The sequence below is a fragment of the Engystomops pustulosus genome, chromosome 6 (assembly GCF_040894005.1).
Source record: "Engystomops pustulosus chromosome 6, aEngPut4.maternal, whole genome shotgun sequence".
Taxonomy (NCBI): Eukaryota; Metazoa; Chordata; class Amphibia; order Anura; family Leptodactylidae; genus Engystomops; species Engystomops pustulosus.
In genome coordinates, this window is record NC_092416.1 from 78,653,583 (window position 1) to 78,676,204 (window position 22,622).

Here is a 22,622-nt window from a genome sequence, read left to right on the forward strand (position 1 = left end):
CTCATTTATCATAATAATTTGCACCAAAAACACTAATTTGAACTAAATGTAATTTAAAAGTTTTTTGTTTTTTAACAAATACTACATAAAAGGTGTGTGGCCTCAGAAAGGGGCACGGCTTTGCAGGAAAAGGGTGTACACCAAATATTATGTACACACTGCAGCATTTTGGCATTGGTTTGGCACTGCAGCATTTTGGCATTTTAGGTATAAACCAAGCCAATGCATATAAAGTGCACTACAACAGATTTATTATCCAGCATCAGGCTCAGCATCAGTGATAAATCTGGCACAGTATAAGACTATCTAGTCCAACTTTGTGCTTATTTTAGACCCTGATACTTTTGATAAATCTTCCCCACTGTGAGAAAATATATACTGTACAGAGGCATCATGACTAGAGTAACGTTTCACAGTTACATTATAGAGACATCATATATGCTGCACAGTGACATGAAACACACATATATTTATATATAAATATAACTAAATGCCATGAGTCATATAGTGACATTACACAAAATGGTATCAAGCACGTAATAGATAAACTAACATCAAAATGTGACCTCATACACATGACAACAATCTTGGGGACAAAGAATAGCCTTGACTTTAAAGGTACAGTCCATGGAGCAGGTGTGGCATATGCTACATGTTACCAGTGTTCTGCAGAGGACTGAGATTCCCATCCTATCCTGAGATGCATCTAGTGTTCTCCACATAAAGGCTCGGTTGGAGGGCACATTTCCAGCAGCAATTAGTGGAATAATTCCGTGTGAATTGTCTCTACTTCATGGCGTCTTTCTGAAACACTTGTGATGAAAAGAGCCAGCAACTTCCTGATCAACAAGTAACTAAATTGCAGCCGAAACCTTTCAAAAGGAATCTGCATTTGTCAATTTTTCACAAAATTACTGAGGAAGTTATGAAATCACTGTATGCTGTGCTGGTCCTTGGTTACATCATGTACCGTACACCAGCCATAATCACAGCTGGATCAACCATTCTACAATTATATCATGAGGGGAACTTGTCGCATCTGCTAATCTGCAACAAGTTTTACCTGTTTTAAGCTGCACTCCTTCTCATTTCAGATTTATCATGTGAATATAGATGTGATAGATCAAGTGCCACTTTTCAAAGTGTCACAAAATTAGCCCCTATGCCCATGAGCGAGTTTGTTCTGACTAGCTTGCTCCATGTGGGGGCAGATTTGAAGGGAATCTATTATCACAGTTTACTTGCCCAAACTAACTGTTGTGTTACATAAGACAATGCCCACCCATGTCACCCCTACCTTTTTTTTTTCTACAGTTCCTCCTTCTGTGCCAAAACTTAACTTTAGAAATATGCAAATTAGGCTGAAGCGCTTTGGCAAAGTAAATCTGCCTACTTTTAGCAACAGTGGAGAAGACAACAGGAACAAACAATGTGACACATTTATTGGGGAAAAAAAGTGTATTTTTACAGATTGGCAAACCACCATGACACCCACAAAGCATTACACAAACAACCAATCAGGTGATTACAAAAGCTGTAGCTGTGACTGGGGTAAGTCTCTTTAGACTAGTTATAATAGTATACATCCAATTTAAAGCATGGATGACATGCAGTCAAGAAACAAGATGAGAGAGAACCTTACTCCAGTGAGAACACAATTGCAGAACAAGAACCAACAACTTACCACAGCTGAAGGGTCTGTCCTCACTGGTATGTGTTATTCCTTCATAACTGCAAAAAATCTCTCACACAGCTGTGAAATAAGAAAAGAATTATGTATCAGACATAGAACATTCCAAGGACATCAGCACATGAGACTTCATTCCATATAAGAATGAAAACTTAAAAGTGGCCTATACATATGAGATCAATGTCAGTAGACTCACAAACCTTCTTGTGTGTATGGAAGTGTTGTGCAAGTTGTGTCCGCTTATATATGTTGCAAATGGGGTATGTGGATAATAAAAACAGAGTAGTAAGTTTTGGTCAAACAAATAACTAGTCCGCAAGTAGCCCGTTTCCCCTAGGGCCTCATGTACATGACTGTATGGGAGCCCAGATATATATACTGGGTACTGAGTATAAGCCGACCCGAGTATAAGCCAAGAATCCTAACTTTACCACCAAAATTGGGAAAACCTATTGACTCAAGTATAAGCTGAGGGTGGGAAATGCATTGGTCACAGACCCCCCCGGCCAGCCCCCTGTAGTATACAGCCTGCCTCCTGTAGTATACAGCCAGCCCAGCTTGCCCCCAGTAGTATACAGCCAGCCCAGCCTGCCCCCAGTAGTATACAGACTGCCCCCAGTAGTATACAGCTTGCCCCCAGAAGTATACAGCCTACCCAGCATTAAAAAAAATAAATAAACTTATATACATCCAGTGGCCCCGAGGTGCAGCGCTGCTCCCTCGATGTCCGCGCGGCTCATCTTCTGGCTTCCACGCTCGTCTTCTTTCTTCTGCTGGGCGCCGCCATTGCTCTCCCCCAGCCGGCAGGCGCATAGTATGACGCGCCGCTGCTGAAGTCATACTAGGCGCCGCCCGGGGGAAGAACATGGCGGTGCCCAGCAGAAGAAAGAAGAGGGGCGCGGAAGCCATAAGACGAGCCACGCGAACTTCGGGGGAGCAGCGCTGCACATCGGGGCCACCGGAGGGTGAGTATACAAGTTTATTATTTTTTAAGTATTTTTTACGTGCCTAGGGGACGTTTTTCAGCACATTTTTTGTGCTGAAAAACTTGGATTATACACGAGTATATACGGTAGTTGCACAATTTGCTGCCATATCACAGCCACATAGAGATCGATGGTGCCCAGTTAGCACACGGTGTCTCACCGCCCCAGGAGACAGTTAGGTGCCAAACAAGAAGAAGGAGTTCAAACTTAGGAGGGGTAAATTGAAGGTTTATTTTTTTAAACAGGGATAGAGGGAGGAGCAGGAAGAGGAGGGCAGGAAGCCTGGGTGTGGAGCAGGGGTGCCGTCACCCTGGGGTGCAGCATCCAGCAAGCAGTGGGAAAGGGTGGTGGAGGTGCGGAGGGCAGAGCTGGGCAACAGTTCATTGCCGTCCAGGTTCTCCACCGCCTTGTTGGTTTATCCGATTTCAGGCAGGGTCCTGGCAATGTTGCTGCTCACACTAAAGACAGCCAGATGGTTGAAGAGAAGCAAGCTGTCGACAAGGGGCTTCTTTGCCACAAAAGAGAGGGTTTTGCTTTTGTCCAGCTCAGGCATTATATCCGCACATGGGGTCTCTGTGTAGTTTAAGGCATTGTTAATCCTGGGGCGCTGGGTGTTGGGACCTCTTCCGGACCAGGGCACCCACACTTTACGTTTTCCATCCCAGTACTGCCCCTCTATCTTGGTCTAGAAAAATAAAAGTTTTATAAAAGCCTCCCTTGGTGCTCCTTCTTTTGGTTTGGCGCCTACCAGTCCTATTTTTGCGAACATCTGATAATCTTAAATGGAAGGCTAGCAAAATACAGAGCTAGACGATCATTTACTGAAACAAATACTAATAATTCTCTTTAATGTCAAAAACATTAATGTGTGATGTGGCTAGCTATGGGCCAAAACCCAAAATGTCAAATTGCACATTTATTCAAAGGAAACATTGCCATGAACTACTTGGTTGACACGTTGTATCACAGAAGCCACCTGCCTATTTTTCATACTGCCCACATGAACATGAGCTGCCAAAGACACACAAGTCCATGGTAAACAATTAGCCATTTTGAACACGTTAATGCTATGCAGACTTGATCAGTTCTTTGCATCTATTAGGTCAATATGATTACATATTATATTTATATATTATATATTTCCCACCCACTGTACTGCTGTAGTGGGGATGTAGGATTGGTAGAAACAAAAGCCATGCCCTTCCAGCAGTCCTTCAGCCAGTAGCTTCTCCTGTCTCTTCTATATGTGGCACCAAAGGTAACCCAACTCAATGCCCCTCATCCCCATTCCTGGGGAATTTATCATGTAGTCAGACTCTGGGGCAAAAAAAGGTTGGTGCCCACTAATATAAAGAGTCACCCAGAGATACAGAAGATCTTTTGTGCGGTTCACTTTCAGGTGAACAAGGATGACTAAGCGGTTATGGATGCTGGAATAGTACGGTAATCTCTACAGGCAGGGGGACTTGCATGACTTCTTATGCAAAAAGTTTTTATGTTTTTTTATTTCTCTGTTTAATTTATATTTTGAGTGTTTTATGTTTATTATGTGCTGATGTGACAAATTTTAATTTGGGATAAATAAATTCAATATATATTTATATATTTAGTTATATATTTACATTCATTTTTGCACTTTAGACATGAATGGAACACATCTTTATTAAGCCAATTCTATTGCTGCTCTTTCTTGATATCTTCATGGATGTGTAAAAAAAAAGCATAAAATATTTACTGTAACTCCACACAATGCCCTTAACTCTTTACACTCACGCTGTTATGTTTACGCAGAGTTTTCTACACCAGTTGTTTCCTCTTTGCCCACAGTTGGCTCAGGTACATTGTGAATCTGTGGAGGACATGGATGAATCCAGTGATGAGATGACGGACTGTATGTGGTTTTAGTGGGAGCTCCTCCTCTGCTTGTGTTTAACAATAACCTTGTTCTTCAGACAGCAGATTTATCTGCCAGCGATCCATCTGCACAGAGGCAGAGAGGTTAAATGGATGCTTTTTCATGGCAGCACTTCAAATCCTCTTGGCTTGTGTCCACTTCAGCAGACTCTGTCTTCTCATTCGATGACTGCCAAAGGCTTGACTGTGATGTAATGCGGTGGACTAATACAAGGCCAGATTCTGGCAGTACTGAGCATCCTGAATACATATGGGGATTATTCTCTTATTCTCTCAACCATCTTTTCTCACGCTCATAAGGTCATATCCACAGTCCAGGAAGACAGTCTTGCCAAATCATTGGGGGTCATTTGTCCTATAACCACATCTGTTGGTTGATAGATTAAAACAAAAAATAAAAATCTGGAACTGATTTGTATCCTAATAAAAAAAATAAAGAAGGAAATGCTGGCAATATTTAGCTTCACTATAAAGCCTACTTCCTCTGTGTACAGGGTGCTGGTAAATATTCATTGTGTAATGGGTTCTTGTTTGATCCATAGCAGTCCATAAAACCATGCTTTATTAGGCTTAGTACAAGCCAAGCAGTGAATCCTTTTTATAAAACTAATTTGCATATGACCTCTAAGTTGATTTTTTAGTTTTGGATGTTGCTGAACCATAACCTGGAAGGTATACTCCTGCTTGATAAGGAACTGGCAGTGGTTTATTACATTAGTTTCAGCTGACAGGACACAGTCGGGGATTCAAGCTGCAAACACAGGTTCAATTCACAACAGTTTTCAACTGGCAGCATCTCTTTTCCTAATCTGCTACATAAGGTGCTAGTAGTGATTTATAGGGTTAATTTCTGCTGTCAGCTTCCCAATAACTCCCTATAGCTCCATTCCAACAGCAGAGATTCTTATCTCTAAACTGATACCAGAAGTATGGTGTCAGGCACTGTAGAGCTCAAGATGGGGGTCTATGAAGTGGCGCTTCACCTGTAGCCCCTCAGCATGAATTATCTCCTTAGATAACTGGCATCATGTGACATTTCTCAATTACAGTAATTTGAATATAGCAGGAAGGAAAAAATTAAAGAATGAACTAAAAATAATTTAACATTTATTAAATGGATAGTTCAGGTAAATATAAAAAACTTTGTAATATAATAATTTTAGAAGAAAACTCCCATCCCCTTTTAAGGGACATCTGCCACCAGAATCAAGGATTGTTAACCAAAACCACTGAAATACTGGTGTGTGCCCCTTCTGGCTGGATCCACTCTTGCCCTTGCTTTAAAGATAAAAAAGGGGCTTTAAATTATGCAACTGAGCCCAAGAGGCTCCAAAGGTGTTCAAAGAGCCTCTTGGGCTCATTTGCATAATTTAAAAACACTTTTTTTGTGTAAACCAGGGCAAAAGAAGCTTGGTTTACAATACTTCTTCCTAGTGGTAGATGCCCATTAATAAAATTATAGGGAGAAATTTATCATACTGATGCTCTGTAATTTTCGCGTGAGAAAATGAAAAGTGGTTACCCACATCCTGACCCACGTGTGTGATTGTGGGATTGTTCCAGGCGGGAGCAGACCTTATGGAAAGTCAACATTATTCCCGGATGCTAACGTTAGAATGAACATTAAAATTCAAAATCCAAATATTTGTACACATATTGAGCCAGGTTTTGCCAAATTCTTTCCCATTCTACAACTGAAGTAGGGGGAATACAGGGTTAGTAAAAGCTTTACTACCAATAACGCTTAAGGACGCAGCCATTTTACAGCTTAAGGCTCAGCCCGATTTTTTTGGATTCTGACATGTGTCGCTTTATATGGTTATAACTTTTGAACACTGTTACTTATCTAAACGATTCTGAGATTGTTTTTCCTCACATGTTGTACTTCATTTTAGTGGTAAATTTTGGCTGATAAGTTTTGCGTTTATTTACAAAAAAAAAGAAAAAATTATGAATTTTTTTGAAAAATGTGCCATTTTCGAAATTCTAAATCATTGCGTTTTCAGGCAGATAGATTTACCACCTAAATAAGTTGCTGAAAAATATTTCCAATGTGTTTACTTTACATTTTCATAATTTTAGAAATGTCTGGATAATTTATTTTGATGTAACGCGGCTTACAAATTGAATATCGCTTTTCCGGATTTTTAGAATTGGCTATTTTGGGGATAAATACTGTTTTGAATGAAATTTTACATATTTAGTATCAAAACCCCCTATATAAATGATCCATTTTCAAATCTGCACCCCTCGAGCTATAAGAAACAGCTTTTAAGAAGATCGTTAACCCCTTGAGATCTTCATAGTAATTGAATAAAAATGGAAGTGAAATTTAGAATGGTCAAATTGTGCCGGTTATACGTTCATTTTGCCCTAAAATTGACACATTTCCAAAAGATAAAAAGAGAAAACCTACCATACAATTTGTTCTATGATTTCTCCTGAGTACAGAGAACCCCCACATGTGGCCGTGACTTGTTTTATGGGAGCATAGCAAGGCGCAGAAGGGAAGGAGAGTCCTGCAACTGCCAGGATTTTAGTTTCCTCATTGGCCCTTTTTGAGGGCTATAAAATTTTCGCTTTTTCGTTATTGGGGCCACGTGATGGCATTCTTTTTGCAGGATGAGATGCTTTTTCCAGCGTTACCATTTTGGGGTTGGTATCCCCTATTGTTGAAAATTTAGGAACTTTTTTTTTGAGGGAAGGAGTAGAAAAGCATCAATTTTGTACTGGATTTTTTCCTTTTTTTTTTGGTGTTCACCATTTAGCCCGATAATCATGTTATCTTTATTTTACGGGTCAATAAGGTTACGGGGATACCAAACATGAATATATGAATATAGACGCCATCTTACCGGCAGTTCTTGCAGGCAACACTGGGGTCCAGATCGGACCCCAGTGATGCCACAGCAACGAACGGCGCCCCCCGAAAACGGTTTGGGGGGCCGATCATGGGGGAAAGATCCCCCAGAAGCATGTTAGATGTTTAACAGCATTTAACGGGTTAAGCACCCACGATTGGAGCTCACTCCGACCGTAGGTGTTACACCCGGGTGCCGGCTATATGTTACAGCCGGCACCCCGTGTTTCCCGATGCCAGTTCGGCTCAGATCTTGAGCTGAACCGGCATCGGCTCATTGTCCGATATATCGGACATTGAGCGTTAAGGGGTAAATGGATCAATGGTACTCTTTTCTAGGACACAGCATATTTAAACTTTATACTGGAACAGTAATATAGTTCATAGTATCATAGTTTACATAGTTGAAAAAAAGACACTTGTCCATCAAGTTCAACCAAGGAAGGGAAGGGATTGGATGAGGAAGGGATTTAGGGGAAACAATTCTATATAACATAACCATCAATGTTATTTAGGTGTAAAAAGGCATCTAGACCCTTCTTGAAGCTCTCTGTTGCCCCTGCTGTGACCAGCACCTGAGGCAGGCTATACCACAGATTGAGAGTTCTCATAGTAAAAAAGCCCTGTCGCCTCCGGTGATTAAACTTTGATTTCTCCAGACGAAGACAGTGCCCCCTCGTCTTTTGATTTGATTTAATCTGAAACAACTTACTAAAATGAAGGAGTTCCATAGAGAACCAGAGCTGTGCCCTCTTGTACCCAATGTCTACACACAAGGCAGAGCGCGCTGAATAATCCTGGTCCCACATATTGTAAAGATTACATGAAGAGAATACACAAAGCTGATATTTCCACACAGATGACACAGTGTTTGCAGATGGCTGCACCATGGGGGTCACAGATGAGCAGAGATTCTTTCAGTGTTGTTGCAATGTTGCTGAAAATTACATTATCAAAGTCATAGGATTGCATTTTCTACAAGCAGGAAGCCATCAGTATATGCAAATATGCAAATACTGAATCCATGTTAGAACTGATCAGCAGCAAATATTTTCTATTATTAATAGTTACAGAAATTACATTTAAACCCATTATGGTGTTTTTTCCTCTTTCTTCTTTTGTCATGTGGCTGTATAGATACATATACTTGACAGGGAAGTATGTCTCCAATTAATACAACCTGTCCTATTGCCAAATTCTATTTTGACCCCCTTCAATTACATATCAATCACTAAACAGTATCCATGAAAGAGGATTTATGAAAATCTAGAGAAGACATATATTTCTAGCAATGCTGAATGTCTTTCTTTGGTTAGCGGCTGAGACCTTCTAACCCCTGGCTGCACCAATGACGAGTTCTGCTTTTATATTTGACATTTAGAAATCTCCTTTCTGCAATACAGCTAAAAATAAAGCCTAAGTGCTTGTTAAATAGTTAAACAGATGCAGAGACATTGTACACATGTGACGGGTCAGCCCTGCAGCTCTATTACTAGGGAGCGGCTTACAAGGTGCAGGGCTTTCATTGCTCGCTGAATGCATTTCTTTATCTTATTTTCTTTTCTTTTTTTTGTAAAGCTTAACATTCTGCACAAAGATTACATCCAGGAAGCAGAACAAGGTGCGGAGAAGCTCTGTTCATAGTCTATTCCTGAAACATGAAACATGCAGTCATGGAGATGCACTGTAGAAAAAAAGAGAACCAGGCATCTCCCCGATCATGTGTTAGAAGTCTTCTTCAAGGGGATAACCACATAGCAGTAATGCTGTAATTACTATGTACTGTATATGGTTTCCTCATATGCATCAACATAGCCCCATATGATGCTCCAACGGTTGCCGTATGTTCTTCCTTAGAAGCAGTGCTTCCTTATACCTGTGTTCATACAGAATCTTATAGAACATGTCATGATTCACATAAGGAAAGAATCGGAAGCATTTTGAGATGTACGACAGTCCCCATGCACAGCCTGGATGGCAGGCTAATAAATTAACAGCACTCATAGGCTGCCTTCATACAAATGTGTGCAGCCCATGGAAATGGGTATATCTGCCCAATCCCATGTACTCCATACTAGGCACAGGATGGGAATCCTTGTACTATACCTGTCACAGTTCATAGGGACGAACTGCCACAGTCTATTTGGTAGAGTCAGAGGACCCTCTGGACCACCACGGGAGAAGATTGTACTAGCCGACACCCGGGACCGGAGTCTAAGTGGCACCGGGTCGTTCCACGGGTGCGACTAGTCCCGCGGTGGCAGTCAAGGTAGTACAGAGATGCAGGACACAGTCTGAGCCTGGGGTGACAGCAGGAGAACAGCTTGGGAGGAAATTCTGGAACTCATGGCAGGAACACAGGACGACGCTGGCCCTTTAAGTCTTGAAGAGCCGGCACACAGCCCAGTTGGACGGGAAGCAGGCTCATGGAGAGAAGTCCGGATCGGGGGCAGCGGGGGCCGAAACACAAAGAGGGGCACGGGTGTGCCTGCGATCTGCAACAAGGATCGCGGGTGCATTCGTCACAATACCGAAAACATGATGCAAGACCTTTTGTGTCTGTCAGCAGAACTGCAGCACCAGTACTGTATTGATACGATACGGTACAACTTCATTGATCCCTTGGGGGAAAATTATTTAGTACATAGTGTTCCAGTGATTGTTACACAGTTACAGGTTTAACAATACAAATACATAAATACTTCGAGAGGCACATTCTTACATGTTGCTAGTTCCTTGGTTGCATACAAACAGTTACAGAACATTGTAATACAGGTTACATAAACACATTGGGGCTTATTTACTAAGGGTCCGTGGATCGCATTTCTGTAGGCCTATTCATGGTATCCGGGATTTGCGCCACTGTGACAGTCATTTAGAAGGGGATTGTGTCGCACGTGATCGGATTTTGCCACAGCGGCGCCGGCTTTCATGCAACAGAAAACAGGGGGCGGGCTGTTGGACGATCCAACTGATTCAGACTGAGCACGGGATTTAATATTCAAATTGTGTTGCATCCAGTGCACTTAAATACACCAGGAAAAAGAAGTTGAACTCAGGCGGACCTGAGCGGGAAAGCGACACATGCAGGATATCAGGCGCACAATCTTTGCAAATCGCGGCAAAGTGCATTGGAGTCGGACAATGCACTTTCAGGGATCTCCAGCGGTTGGCTAAGTAAATGTCCCCCATTACATCACGTATGGGGAAGCAATTACAGTCCGAAAATATACCAGTCACAATAACAAATTGACACAGACTAGACAGACATGCATAAGGGATCCTATACAAGGGGTGCCGCTGCGGCACTAACAGTGTTGTGGTCATACAGCAGTGTGCTGATGCTCCTGCTGCTGTTGGTAAAGTAGAAAAGGCAATGCCCGTAGCTCCACATTCGACAAATGCCCGCGCTTAGGCTGCCTGGTTCTGGCTGCCACTGGAGACGTGGTACAGTGTTCCACCTGACTTGCTGTAAGGTTCTGGTTGTGATAACTTGCACTTCTGGTGTTACTGGTGCTTTTGGCTGCCTGGATCTGATTCCGGCACTCAGCTGCACCAGTTGTGTGACATGGTGCTGCTGTCAATGATCCGCTTAGTTGGGGGCGATAGGGCAAGTGTGCCAAGGTCATGGGGGACAAAAGCCGGAGCCAATGCACAGGCAGCCTCCTACAGCAGCACCATCCTGACAGTGCATCGTTTCTAAGAGCCCCTACAAATAACAGTTAATACTTTAGTGCTTGCATCATATTTTAGGATAATGCAAGAACTCCGGTTCTGTGTAGTGTGTGTGATCCGTGGGATCGTGCTGAGATATGGACCCGTTTGCATGGTCTGCACAGGGTAAGGCCTCATGAATGTGACTGTAAATATGGGCAGTGAGCTAGCCGCAAAAATGTCTCATTACGGCTACATTCACACGATGTGTGCCCGCCGTACTGTAGCACGGGTTGTTGTATGCCGTCTATGGGGGACGTATATAAGGCGTATATACGTCGGCTGTATATACATCTCCGATATGGCCGTGTGAATGTAGCCTGAGGTATATTGTACACAGTCAAGGAGCATTGACCACACCATTTCTCACTGCACAGTAACCAAGCCAGAAGGCTGCACCGCAAATTATAGAGCAGGTCCTATTCTTCTCATTTCTACCCCTCAAGCCCCACTCCTAAACAATGGAAGCTTGTGCAGACAGTCATGTGCATGAGGCCTAACAGAGATTTGTACAGTTGGTGGTTCGCCTCAGAGATAATTGTTGAATGTTACAATTAAAAAATAGATTTTTTTTTTTTACTTTTGACAGCAGCAGGATAATTTTCCATATGCTAACATATGAACTGATCCAAGGACTCAGCATTTACACCAAGCCACAGGTGAAGAGCTCTGCAGCTACACAGCCTCTAGGAAACCTCAGGACACTGGTTTAGTAGGATGCATCTTCCCATCTGCTCTACAAATAGATAAAAATGAATGATGAGAGTGCAGTAAAGAATGACATGTGGTGTAGTGAGAACAGTCACGAACCATTCTCCAGGGAGATGATCCTCCCAAATTCAGGGCCAGGAAGATACCTGAACCCAAGATCCCAGAGAACTGTTTGAGGCAATGAATATTATTTTAATAATCGGGATCTTGACAAGGACTACATCCACTGCAGTGTACGTGAAAGGTCAGAAGGCTCAGAGGCTACTGTATCCTTCCTGTCCCAGCCGCAGGATGACACACAGAGAATGACTGATGGAGGCATCCTGGACAAGGTTAAATGTTACATCTCACAAACAAGCAATTTTAAAGGAACAGTAAAAAGAGATAGAATTTTCTATTTCCTCACTATGGAATGACTGATAACAGAAAGCAATAGACGGTACTCTTATATTGTAAGATGGTCTTTCAGATTAGATGTGTATTGGCTTAACCCGCTAAATTCATCGGCAACAACCACCTAATGTGTATGCATGATCCTGACAACAGATCTCGTAGAAAGAAGCACTGGGGTTGCTAGATTTTACCTACCCAATCCTGCTGTTTTGAGAAACACCTATGTCAGAAACTACCTCCTCCCCCGTACTTCATCACATGTTCTGCACTTGGCTGAGCTGAGCATGTATGCAAGTTGAATTGTTGGACCGAACTTCCGAAGCATTGTAAATATGGCAAGCTTTCCAGCCTCATATAGCCAATAGGAGGGAGCGATAAAAGTTATTCCGTTATACAGGTTATATAGCTCCGTGCAGCTATAAGTTATATAGGTCCCTGCAGATTATCAACAGGATTGTAGCTATCTTCATAAATTTAGCTCCAGGAGTATTAGAAGTTCCCTCTCCCTAAGTTATAGATTGCTTTTGAGTGCACAGAAATAGTAGGTTAATGCAAGATTACATCTTGGCTATCCGTAGCAAAAACTGCATACTAAGGTAGATGGTCTTCCCTTCAACATTAGTTTCCTTATAGCTGGTTTCACTTACAGCTGGTACCGTCCATTTTTTATTGCTGGAAAAGCATGACAGAACGTACCATACCCACTTGGGAACTAAGCCGAGTGTAACATGAGACACATGGTACACCATAGAATCACATGGTCTTTCAGGATTTCTATGGATCCCTATGTTACAACGTGCAGGTAAATGATGCCATGATGTCTGCACACTACCGCAATACAATTCCCTTGAAACTGTGTCTGCAAAGGTCCATAGCAAATCACCTTATGCTCTCTTCCATGTCCTGCAAACCCTCCAGGTTTGTGACTGCAATTTTCTAAGCTTCTGATAAGCTGATGGTTGCTGGAAAACAAGCCCGGGGGAAGGACTATAAAAAGCTACAAACCATACAATTCTGAAGTCACAATTAAGAGGATTTCAGAATTAGCATTGGGTTGTACATTTCTTGCAGATTATCTGTGTGGGGCTCTGATGATGAGCCGCATCATAAAGAAGATCTTCATACAGTCCAGAAAATGATCCTAGATATTTATTCTACAAATAACGGCTATATCCATCACTATATTAACAATAGTGGCATCATTGAGGCTGATCCCTGATAAATGCTCAGTACATCAAGGCACCCCAGTGGCGGACATCTGGAGCCAAAGGACTTGAGAACTAGACTAAGATCTGCCAGAAATCACATCATTTTAAAAATCTATCTTAGCATTTAAATGACACCAGATCCCGTTCAACAGGTTACATACAATGTTCATAAACAGAAGCTCTTTGTATATACATGATAGTATATATTTTATAGTATTGTATAGTCACTGTGTATATTACATTATATATTCCTACTGATCCTGAGTTGCATCATGTTGTATTCCAGAGCTTTATTCGCTATTCTGCTAATGTAATCACTATGTAAATACGTTACTTTACATATCCTGTACTGATCCAGAGTTACATCCTGTTTATACTACAGAGCAGTACTCACTATTCCACTCTTGTAGTCAATATCTGCAAACATTACATTATACAGTATATATCCTCTATTGAACTCAAGTTACATTCTAATTATTCTCCAGAGCTGCACTCACTATGCTGCTCTTTTTAGCTACAATGTACAGGCATTACATTACTTATCCAGAGTTCCATCCTGTTTATACTCCAGAGCTGTACTCACTATTCTGCTCTAGTAGTTTCAATATACAGACATTACATTACTTATTCTGTACTGATCCCAAGTTAAATCCTGTTTATACTCCAGAGCTGGGCTCACTATTCTGCTTTTGCAGTCACGATGTACAAATATTATATAATATATAAATTATATATCACATTCCCACATTCCCTGTACCAATTCTGTCATGTATCATATTTGATTACCAGGGCTGCAGTCACTATTCTGCTCTTGCAGTCACTGTTTGGAGACAATACATTACGTATTCCTTATTGATCTAGAGTTATATCCTGTATATACTACAGAGCCATGCTCATGATTTTGTTCTTATGGAAACTATGTACAGATATTATATTACTTATCCTGAGTTACAACCTGTTTGTACATAGAGGCTACAATGGCAGAATATGAGTGCAGCTCTGGAAGATAAACAGGATGTAACTCAGGATCAATAAGGGATAAGTAATGTAATGTTTTTAAATAGTGACTACAAAAGCAGAATAGTGAGTGCAGCTCTGGAGTATAAACAGCATGGAACTCAGGATAAGTAATGTAATGTCTGTATATAGTAACAACAAGAGCAGAATAGTGAGTGCTACTCTGGAGTACAGACATTACATTATTTATCCGGCATCCCGAGTTACGACCTGTTTATACAGTTGCAATCACTATTCGGCTCTTGTAGTCACTATATAAAAGAACATTACATTACAAATTCCTGTACCAGTCCCAAGTTGCATCCTATTTTTACTCTACAACACCAAATGTTAAACATTAGTTGTGACAGGACAGGACAGAAAAGTCAGACACACTCATGCACTATTCCAGCATGGAATATATGGTTTTCTACACATCACAAGTCCTTTATTTCAGACCACATAGATAACAGAACATGTTATAATGGTGCATTTTCCTTCACGTAGGGCCAACTATTTCCGTGCGAGTTGCAATGTTGATATGGCAGTGATTGTAATTGCAAGTTTATTTAATCCACTTCACAACAGAAAAAGCACTTTAATGTTGCCGCTTATACAACATCTGATTATGGTGCAGCGGCTTTTTATATGATTGCACGTTGCTGTAAGTGGATGAAAAAAGCTGAACAGGTAATGAGCAATGAACAGCTGGGAGCATTGGCTGAAAGGAGGCCAACGACAAAGACCAGTCACACTCAGTTACAGCAAGTACTGTGCCAACATCTAGTCCTACAGGACCTTAGAAATCCTTACTGCATCTTTATTACCGTATATACTCGAGTATAAGCCGATCCGAGTCTAAGCCGAGGCCCCTAATTTTACCACCAAAAACTGGGAAAACCTATTGACTCAAGTATATGCCGAGGGTGGGAAATGCATTGGTCACAGATCCCCCCAGTATATAGCCAGCCCCCTATAGTATACAGCCTGCCCCCAGTAGTATACAGCCAGCCCAGCCTGCCCCCAGTAGTATACAGCCTTCCCCCAGTAGTATACAGCCTTCCCCCAGTAGTATACAGCCTGCCCCCAGTAGTATACAGCTTGCCCCCAGTAGTATACAGCTTGCCCCCAGTAGTATACAGCCTGCCCCCAGTAGTATACAGCCTGCCCCCAGTAGTATACAGCCTGCCCCCAGTAGTATACAGCCTGCCCCCAGTAGTATACAGCTTGCCCCCAGTAGTATACAGCCTGCCCCCAGTAGTATACAGCCTGCCCCCAGTAGTATACAGCCTGCCCCCAGTAGTATACAGCCTGCCCACAATAGTATAGAGCCACCCGAGCCTGTCCCCAGTAGTATACAGCCTGCCCCCAGTAGTATACAGCTTGCCCCCAGTAGTATACAGCCTGCTCCCAGTAGTATACAGCCTGCCCCCAGTAGTATACAGCCTGCCCTCAGTAGTATACAGCCTGCCCAGCATTAAAAAAAAAAAAAAAAAACTTATATACTCACCCTCCGGTGGCCCCGATGTGCAGTGCTGCTCCCCCGATGTCCGCGCGGCTCGTCTTCTGGCTTCCGCGCCCATCTTCTGTCTTCTGTAACATCGTACTGGGCACCGCAATCGCCCTCTCCCGGCCGGCAGGCGCCTAGTATGACGCGCTGCTGCTAGGCGCCAGCCAGGAGAAAAACATGGCGGCGCTCAGCACTATGTTAGAGAAGAAAGAAGACGGGCGCGGAAGCCAGAAGATGAGCCGCGTGGACATCGGGGGAGCAGCTCTGCACATCGGGGCCACCGGAGGGTGAGTATGTAAGTTTATTATTTTTAAAGTATTTTTTATACTCGTATTGACTCGTATAAAAGCCGAGGGGACTTGGCTTATACACGAGTATATACGGTAAACCAAATATCGCTACTTAAAAAGGGACACTGTCAACATTTTTTACCACACTAATTTGCTAGCCCCTTCATGCACGGCATGAAATATCCTTTCCTGCATTCCCTATTTTATGTGAAATCTCGCCCGTTTTCCTCTAAAATCACTTCCAAAATCACATGAAACTGAGCTAAAAAGAGCTGAAGAGATCTTGGGATAAGACACTTTAAGAGGCTGAACGGGGGTCATATTAGAACCTCAACTTTCAAAACACATTGGGGCTTATTTACTTTAGGGTCCGCGGATTGCACTTTCGCTGAATTTTCCGACGTTTTCAGGTTTTGCGCGGTTGTGACAGGTATTTAGCAGCAGATTGTGCCGCACATCATCAGATTTTGGCGCAGCTGAGCCGGCTTTCATGCCACAGAAATCAGGATTTAACTTTCAAATCGCAAGCCCAAGCACTTACATGCACCAGGAAAAAGATGGTGAACTTTGTCGGACCTGAGTGGAGTAGCAAAACATGGCACAGTGTATTATACATAGACAATGCACTTTCTGTGAACTCCTCCGGACGGGTAAGTAAATGAGCCCCATTAGGCTTGTGGTTTTGTGAGATACAGAACCAAAGTTAAGACGTAGTTAGAAATGTGAGCTGCAGATAAAGATACAGTACTCCACTAATTCATAAACTGCCCTATTTCTTAAACTGCATATTCATGTTATTCTAGCTAAACCATGCCTCCAGATGCGTTCACACGTTCAGTTTTTTAGAGTTCAGTTTTCAAAGCCAAAAGCAGGTGTGGATCATAATGGGTGAATAGATATCATCAAGTGGTGTTACGCCTCCTCTTTTTTTAATCCACTCCTGGTTTGCACATCGAAAACTGCATCTGAAAAACTGAACGTGTGAACACACCCTCCAGCTTCCTGATTGACAAAGGGTCTGCTGTCTCTTCAGCTGAGTCAACTTGTCTCTGCTACATCATTAACACAGTGGCTTTGTGACTTGCGTTTTATTTGCCTAATCTAGGAGATTTGCCTAATTACATTGCTGTCAACATTACATTTACAAAACGCATGTGATAACACAATGTTAATTAATATGTTATCAAAGTGTTAACATGTGCGTTAACCTATGCATTTTGTAAATGCATTGTTGACAACAATGTTATTAGGCAAATCTCCTCTTCAGCTGTTTAAAAACACTTGCGTTAAACGCAAACATAACACAATGTGTGACCGCACCCTAAAGAGAATACCTGAGTGAGGTGTAAATGAGGAGGTTAAGAGATAAATAAGCTGTATGTGATTGGCTCAGAAATCCCCTCATCCCTTCCTCACAGGGAACTGGAGGCGAGGCTGACCTGGAAGGACATAAATACACAGCTCAGAGAAAAATGATGACTAAACTCACATGAAGTCATTTGCATAGATAGTGAGAATGTGGAATTTTTCAGGCATGGGGAACAACAATATAGGGCTAGTTGTACTGATGTATAATAGCACTTTTTAAATATATATTTAGTTAGTACAGTTTCCCTTTAAGCCCAGTGGGCAGAATGAAATTTGCAGGATATAATAGTTCTTGCAAATAAACATTTAATGAAAAATTATAAATAAATAAATATGCTAAACATAAAGTTTGCCTCAAAAAATTGAAAATTTTCTGGTGACTTCTAATGTATAAGTAGTACAAAACCAAATGCATTTTTTACCGTGTTATTTAGCTGCATCTCCGCTGCTATGTATAAACGTATCTGGTCATATTCCCCTAGTTAATGTATCTTACACAAACCCTGGAAAAGTATAGTCCTACCTTTGCAGGTGTGTTGTCTTCTATATACAGTAAGTGACAGTGTGGGATAGCCTGCAGCTGACCCAGCCATGTACAGCATTCTGAAAGTAAAGTTGTCTCTATAGCAACAGGGCATATAATATGGTACAGGAAGGTACAGGAAGACTGTACATACTGTAAGATCCAAAAATAAAAAGCTATTTATAGGCTATTCTATGACATCTATCACCAGATCAAGGATTGTAAACCAAACATACAGACATACTGGTGTGGATCCGCTTTTCTTTGAGCTTCTTATGCTCTGGTTATTAAGAAAAAAAGGCTTTTAAAATTATGCAAATGAGCCCGAGGGACTCCAGTCCCCATAGGAGTTAATGGAGCCTGGAGCACCTCAGGCTCATTTGCATCATTTTTAAAGCCCCCTTTTCTTAAAAACATTGGCATAAGAAGCTAAAAGCACAGCAGATCCTGTCAGAGGGGGCATATACCAGTATCTGGTGGAAGATGTCCTTTAAAGGGGTATTCTCGTCTGGGCACTCACATTCAGTTTCACTAATCTTCCATACATAAACATTTCTTCAATTGGATGTTATTAAAAAAAATGTTCCTGTGTGAAGATAATTTCTCATAAATGTAGACATGTTGTCCCTTAGAAATGAGATGGCTTCCTCGGTTACGACCACGTCACACTCTGGCCAGACATGTGCTATAGAGTCCTGCCGGACCACCAGGATTCAGCAATCATTACCACAGGACGGCTGTTGGACATGCAGTTACTCCCGGACATTTCATATACAAAACCTTTTTGTTTATTTGTGCAATCTCTCAGGCAGAGGTGGCCGTATCTGAGGAAGCCATCTCGTTTCTAAGGGACAAAATGACTACATTTATGAGAAATTGGGGGTCATTTACTAAGGGCCCGATTCACGGTTTCCCGACGTGTTACCCGAATATTTCCGATTTGCGCCGCTTGTATCTGAATTGCCCCGGGATTTTGGCGCACGCGATGGATTGTGGCGCATCGGCACCAGCATGCACGCGACGGAAATCAGGGGGCGTGGCTGAACGAAAACCCGACAGATTCGGAAAAACCCGCCGCGTTTAAAAAAGGAAATTGTGTCGCGGAGCTTGCACTCACCTTCATCCAGCATAGGATCGTGAACTTCAGTGCATTTCAGGGAACTTCAGTGCAGCAACAACCACCTGGCGGATGTCGGAGGAACTGCCTTGATGAATCCCAGCCGGACCCGAATCCACCGCAGAGAATGCGCCGCTGGATCGCGACCGGACCGGGTAACTAAATCTGCCCCATTATCTTCACACAGGAACATTTTTTTTAATGACATCTAATAGAAGAAATATTTATATATGGCAGATTTATCAAACTGAATGTGAATGCCCAGACGAGAATACCCCTTTAAGCTGCCCACACATCCTTATAGACCAGGTCCTCATCGTGCCATTTTGACTTTATTTGGGGAAATATCTGGCTACTGCTGCCTCTGGCATATTTTTAGAGTTTTTCACTGAAGCCTGAGGCATATGGAAAATCCTATGAGATTGGGCTATGCCCCCTTCTGATGCATTTGAAATGAATTTCAAACACACGTGTGAGTGTGACCTTAGATTCCAGGACAAGAGGTGATGAGTTTAGTCAATCAGTGATCACTTACACTAGATTGTAGCAAAGCCTGAGTTCACCACAGCAGAGAACTTGAAAATAGTTAGAAATTAATATCCTTTAAATAGAACATATATAATAAGAAGGCAACCCATTAGTTTATATGATAATTCCATATGTAGCCCTTTATGATATATGGAACATATATGTCAGTATCATTGAACATAGAATCACAGTATGGAGCCATTAGATTTCCTAGCCCGAGCTGCCAGCCCTATGCACGACAAGCTGATCATGAAATGAGAGTGTTGTGTGCATCAAATCTGGGATCCTGACATAAACAATGTGTGCCGGCTTCCACGCCCCCTCCTACATTCCAGCCTCCATAGAATGGAGATGGGTGCCTTAGATTATGAATCCATCCATTTCATGTGGTTCATGTGATCAGTATTCACGCCCCAGGCGATCACACAAAGATTGAATATATCACACACCTTGTGACCCTGTGGTGAGATCATGAGATTCACCTCCACCTACTCACTACCAGCAGCATTACAGATACTTTACATGAGTTCAATCTTTTCACACCAGAGGTGTACAAAGTTTTTATAGCTTTTTCGATGTATATTCTGCTAATTTTTCCACTGGCAAAAGCTAGTGGAGGGATCCACTGGAAGGTGCAGGAGACTGTGCTCTGTGTAGCATCAATTTCTGGTTTTGGATTACATACACTGATGTAACATTCTCACCACAGTATTGCAGTATGAAACACTGAGGCTGCAGTCCCATAATACTCTTTCACAATGCAATGGAAGCGAACTGTGAGCCCGCAGCCTGACAGGTGCTACTCTTCCTCTTCTTTTCCAAAATTATTATTTAGTAACAGTTTCAGGTCAACTGTGGTTGTTAAGCATTTAAATGCCACCAGCAACCACTGAAGGCTTTTAAATCCCAGAAAAGTGTGGATCCCACCACCTTGGTGGGACTCAGCACTCAATATATATGGAATTTAAAGTGATCAAAAGGTTGTACCGTCTCCAAAATCATAGCAATGAAAATGTGATCTCGTCCAACTAAAAAAAATTATGGGTTTTTGCAGGTAGGAAGAGAAAAATGGAAATGCAAAACCAAAAAAGGCTGTATCCTTCAGGGGTTAAACAACATAGAGGGGCAGATTTATCAAGCTGTCTGAAAGTCAGAATATTTCTAGTTGCCCATGGCAACCAATCACAGCTCAGCTTTCATTTTACCAGTGCTCATGAATATTTTAAAGGGGAGCTGTGATTGGTTGCCATAAGCAACTAGAAATATTCTGACTTTCAGACAGCTTGATAAATCTGCTACAGAGTGTCTGATGTAAACAGTAAAAAAAGTAAGTTAAGTAAGTAAGTTAAAGTATATAAATAAAGAAATAAATGTATTTAAATAAAAAAAACACACATACATACACGATACAATACACTATATTGAGACTTGCTGGGTAATTCTTTTGCCCATAGTGTCCAGACATAATGATACATATAGTGGGTTTCCTCCAGGTCCTCCAGTTTCCTCCCATACTCCAAAACATACTGGTAGGTTGATTAGTTTGTGAGTCCCATTGGGCACAGGGACTGATTGGGCAAGCTCTGTGCAGCGCTGCTTAATCTGGGTTACTTTTGAACTCTGTTACTTATCAAAACTATTCTTAGGCTGCATTCACACTACCGCAAGGGGGGCGTATATACGGCCGACATATATATACGGCCGATATACGTCCCCCATAGACGGCAATGGGCGCGCGGCGCCCTACGGGAGCGGTACGGTGCCGCACGTACTGCTCCGTGCCCCGTGAAAAAATAGGACATGTCCTATTTTTTCAGGGCATACGGCGCCGTGCGCCATATATCCCTGTGGAGAGGGAGCGCTCTCCTCCTCTTCCTCTCCCCGCACGCTGCTGTGTGCCCGCCGTGCGACGGTACGGCGGGCACCGGTCGTGTGAATCCAGCCTTAGATTATTTTTTCCCCACATGTTGTACTTCATTTTAGTGGTAAATTTTGGCTGTTAAGTTTTGCGTTTATTTACAAACAATTAAAAAATTATGAATTTTTGGAAAAATTTGCCACTTTCGTAATTTAAAATCATTACATTTTCAGGCAGATAGATTTACCACCTAAATAAGTTGCTGAATAACATTTCCCATATGTCTACTTTACATTTTCATCATTTTTTAAATGTCTGGATAATTTATTTTGACGTCACGCGGCTTACAAATAGATTATTGATTGAAATTTTACATATTTAGCATTAAAACCCCCTATATAACCAACCCATTTTCAAATGTGCACCCCTTAAACTATCAGATACAGCTTTTAGGAAGATCGTTAACCCCTTGAGATCTTCATAGTAATTGAATCAAAATGGAGGTGAAATTTAGAATGGTCAAATTTTGTCGGTTATACGTTCATTTAGCCCTAAAATTTACACATTTCCAAAAGATAAAAAGAGAAAACCCACCATACAATTTGTTCTACAATTTCTCCCGAGTACAGAGACCCCCCACATGTGGACATTACTTGTTTTATGGGTGCACAAAGAGGTGCAGAAGGGAAGGAGCGCCCTCCAGCTTCCAGGATTTTAGTTTCCTCATTGGCCAATTTTGCAGGCTATAAAATTTTCGCTATTTCGTTATTGGGGCCATGTGACTGCATTTTTTTTTGCGGGATGAGATGTTCCCAATTTGGGGTTGGTATCCCCCTATTGTTGAAAATTTAGGAACTGTTTTTGAGTAGAAAAGCATCAATTCTGTACTTTCTTTTTTCGTGTTCACCGCATCGCCTAATAATCATGTTATCTATATTTTATGGGTCCATACAATT

The 22,622-nt window shown here is 41.9% G+C and overlaps 1 protein-coding gene across 2 annotated transcripts in view; it reads right to left on the reverse strand.

The window, feature by feature from the left end:
* ARHGAP32 (Rho GTPase activating protein 32) overlaps nucleotides 1-22,622 on the reverse strand; it is a 160,173-nt gene that overhangs the window by 109,609 nt on the left and 27,942 nt on the right. The window contains exons 1-2 of one of the 2 annotated variants that reach the window (XM_072156701.1): nucleotides 17,607-17,682; nucleotides 1,685-1,753 (exon numbers count right to left, since the gene is read on the reverse strand). The gene's annotated coding sequence lies outside the window, so the exon portion shown is untranslated. Of the gene's footprint in view, nucleotides 1-1,684; nucleotides 1,754-17,606; nucleotides 17,683-22,622 lie in introns of those variants that run through there. The other variant, XM_072156700.1, reaches the window with a different exon arrangement.